Source organism: Musa acuminata, unplaced genomic scaffold (genome assembly GCF_036884655.1).
Source record: "Musa acuminata AAA Group cultivar baxijiao unplaced genomic scaffold, Cavendish_Baxijiao_AAA HiC_scaffold_1118, whole genome shotgun sequence".
In the NCBI taxonomy this organism is placed as follows: domain Eukaryota; kingdom Viridiplantae; phylum Streptophyta; class Magnoliopsida; order Zingiberales; family Musaceae; genus Musa; species Musa acuminata.
Genome location: NW_027021331.1, coordinates 112,933 through 117,033, shown reverse-complemented (window position 1 = coordinate 117,033; position 4,101 = coordinate 112,933). Strand labels below are relative to the sequence as shown.

Sequence of the window (4,101 nt, the reverse complement as noted above, 5' to 3'; positions counted from 1 at the left end):
TACGGACGAAGGAAGAGCAAATCACTACTATAAAAGAGGACTATTACAAATGCCTTAGGAAGATGTTCCTAGGCCATAAAACACTTGAAACTACTAAATAAGAAAACCCAAAGCAAACAATTATGTGTTTCTTGTGGTACATTTGACTTTAAAGCCCAGGCCCTTATTTATAGTTTAAACAAGAGATATCAAACTTGATTTTCCTGATGTGGGACTATATGAGACTTGCCAAACTAACACCAACTAAGTCACGTCCTTGACTCCAGGACTTCATTTTGCTTCATGCCTTGCTATCGTAGTTAATCCTGCATATGTAAAACACACTTCGATCTAGACAATTAATACTAAGCAATAATCATGTTGTCCGGCATGTCATTGGTCCCTTGATGCTTCGTCCGATTCTTCGGCGCATCGTCCTCTCTTGCGGCCTATTGCCCAATCGGTCAATTGACTCCGTAACTCCGATATTCTTGGCGCAATATCCGCTCTTATTGGCCCGATTCCTGAATCCACCGCCCGAAGCCTTTTGTCGATACGTCGACCGTTCCTCCGGCCCGACGTCTAATCTTCTGACATGTTTTTCCCGGGCCCAACATGATTCTTCCTACTTTAATTATCTCATCCTGATCGAAGCATCCTGCGTCAATCAAAACACAGATTAAATCATAAACACATATCAATTGGTTTCATCATCAAAATCCGGGATTCAACATATGTGACTCTCTAAGCCTAATACCAAGCTGGCCATAAGTTGAACTCGTTAGAACTCCTTCTGACTTAGAACTTCTTCTGACTTAGTGAATTATTATCTCCATAATAATTCACTCAACTCATCGACTATGGATATACTAAGCAACTATGGTATAATCTATAGACGGTACAAGAGAATCTAATCCATTGGACCTATCTGTCCTCAATTACTATATATTTAAAGTCTTCAATCCATCTAATATCCTAGAGACTGTATATTGGGCATGGTGTTGTCAGGCCCATATGGGATCCATCCTAGTCTCTTATTGAATTCTCTCAAAGAACTCCTCTCTCAATCCGAAGTGACCCTAGCTAGGGATTTGCTTGATTGAGAATATAGGAGATATTTCTCTGATGATACTAAGAGTGGATGATCCTTTATTGATACCCAATTGCCTTCTAAGGTTGGCTACTATTCCCAATAACGATTTGTACTATATCTGAAACTTCTAAACCTATAAGTCTAGTATCAAAGAATGAAGTACTTAAACAAGATATCCTTGGTACCTCAAGTCTAAGGACTAGATACACAATTTAGACTACGGAATCATTATTTGACGATAAGGTATCATTAACCATTCAACATTCTGTAAGCGAATCATTTAGTAAACTAAGCACTTGCACTATACTCCTAGTGTTCTCACACAAACAACTATGAGACCAATTATCTCCATCGTATGGATAAGTATATAATATATCAGTTTATTCGATTAGATGTCCGTAATCTATGACCATAAATATTTAAAATTTATGTTTAAAGATAAATTGATCTAATTAATTATTATGATCTCTTCGTAATCTAATTCTCATTGCATAGTTTCATAAATATCATAATATATTTATTATATAATATAAAGTAAAAAATATCATAACTAAAAGTAACTATAAGAGATTAAGCAGCAAATTAATTATGGGCTACATATTGTACATCAAATCATTATCAATATATTTTCTTATATAAGTAGAACCCTTAACACTTGTTCCCACAAGCTAATTGGCCTCGGGAGAGTTCACCAGAGTTTTTTCTTTTAGAAATCAGATTTTTATTCTCCCTTGTTTATGATGTAATTAGTTAAATTAATAAATAAATATTTACTTTTTCAAAAAAAATAATTGCAACAAGAAATTGTTTACATTGTCTTCTTGAGGACTTGATGGACTCCTCATGGCTATTGTTGAGCATTGCAAACATCCTGAGCTTCCTCGAGTCACACAAGGCATGTCAGAATTTTAATACCTCATCTCCTTCGAATGTGTTTACATGCCATGCATTTAGTATTCATTATCGTCAAGAATTTTTATCCTAATATGTGCAATGTTGTCTCTTTTATAATCCTTGTTGTACGTATCCTATCGATGATAATGTAATAATCTAATTATACTCAAATATCAAATTATTCTATTGTAAAAATTAACTTGCTACCATCAATTAAGGGTAAAAAACTTGATATCAGTAGTATTCTGACAAATCCATTATACATATTCAAAGTTTCGTAATGAAATATTTGCTCCTATAAAATTTTAATATAATGTATATGTTTACCGTCCCTCCGAACAGGTGGATGAGTGAATTCTATAATTTTAGGGTTTCATCCAATATAGGAAACAATTTGGGCTAACATGATGGATATTAGTGTAATTTTTGAAATGTATTGATTAGATTGGATAAAGTCTTGATAGATCAGTATATGGATAGATTGGATAAAGTCTTGATAGATCAAATCTCATTTTCTGACGTTTATGTTAACAAGAATAAATAAGAATTATGGATATTAAATTATACTTAAATGTAGAGGATGATACAAAAATCCCGAAAACCCTTGCCGGCCTGCGCTGTTCTCTTCTCCTGGCTTATGTAAGCACCGCCTCATCCTACATCCGTATCCAGTGTGAGCCCGGGATACCAAAAGGCAACTTCCGATTGGTTGTTTTTGTGTGGGTCCAACAAAGAGAGTTATGAGGACCTTTCTGGTAGCGCATTCTTTCGTGCGTGGTGACTGGGACGGGACACAGGTGACACACCCCTTCCCCACTCACCCACTTAAAAATGCTCCGACCGGCCGGCCATTCCCATGGCTTCTCCTCGCCCGCTACCCCGAGTCCGTCCCCTCTGCGCTCTCTTCCTCTCTCTTCTCTTTCTCGTTTTCCTCCTCCCATGGGCGGCCGGCTCTTCTCCGCTGGAGTCATCCCACCTATATCGAGTCCTCCACGTCCAAGAACGGGAGCGCTTACCGCCCGCCGTCCAGGTGGCCGCCGCCCGTGGCCTTCTCGCCCGCCTCCTCCCATTCCACGTTTCCAGCTTCGAATTCGAGATCGTTTCCAAGGTCGGCAAGTTCTTGATAATGTCTCTTACTAAGACAGACGATCAAATAATATGAATACGTAGAATTTATTTCCTAAACTTGTTGCAGGACTACGCGTTTCTGCAATTCTTGAAAGGTTTGTGTTGAATCGAGGCTTTATGGGTTTGATTCTTGATGTGCTCTGTATGTGCTAGATCGTTGGTTCTTGGATTTCTTTAGGAGGGTTAAATTATCTGGTTTCTCCTGAATTGGTTTCCTTCTTCGTCCGTTTCCCCGAGTCTTGGGTTCCTTCCTCTAGCTTTATAATCATTTGGTTTGGGCCGAACCGATGGCCCAAACAATGACCTGGAGCCACGTTAGGCGGTGGAACCGCTTGAGGCTCAACCTCCCAAGTGGTTTGGGCAATGGTATCACCCAAACTAGGCGATGGTACCGCTAGAGCCTAGTTTCCGAGACTCTGTCAAGCGGTAGTATCGCCAAACTAGGTGGTGGTACCACCCAGTGTTAGTCTGTCAGGCGATAGTACCACCAGATTGGGGGGTGGTACTATCCAGTGTTAGTCTGTAGGCGGTGGTACCATCAGTACCTCGGAAACCGAGGATAAGACACTTTTTTGCTCTAATTTTGAAGCCATTGGGACATATAAATATCTCACTCCTTTCTGCATGAAAGAACAACAAAAGTGGCAACAAAGTGTGAAAAAATCTTTTAAGTGTTGAGGTGTAAAAGTGTTATAAAAGTACAAAGAGTCCTCCTCTCTCTTTAGCTTTATAATCATTCAAGGTGTGAGGCTTGTAAGAGTTGTCTTCTAAGCCCATGAAAAGGGAAAAATGTTGCAAGAAGATGGTTGATCTTAACCTATTGAAGGAAGACCATTAGTAGACGCTGATAATCTCGACAGAGAAAGAATCAAAAGTGGACATATGTCACAACGACTGAACCACTATAAATCTAATGTGTTCTTTTCTTACTGCGTACTTTTTTTACTTAGCTGCTCACTTCACTTTATATTTACTCTAAGTCATTATTCTTATTACTTTTAAATACA

The 4,101-nt window shown here is 38.6% G+C and overlaps 1 long non-coding RNA gene across 1 annotated transcript; it reads left to right on the top strand.

The window, feature by feature from the left end:
• Nucleotides 1-2,573: 2,573 nt before the first annotated feature.
• Nucleotides 2,574-3,228, top strand: LOC135666664 (uncharacterized). The gene is made up of 2 exons (XR_010509826.1): nucleotides 2,574-3,074; nucleotides 3,162-3,228. It is a non-coding gene; the product is annotated as an uncharacterized LOC135666664 (long non-coding RNA).
• Nucleotides 3,229-4,101: the final 873 nt, after the last annotated feature.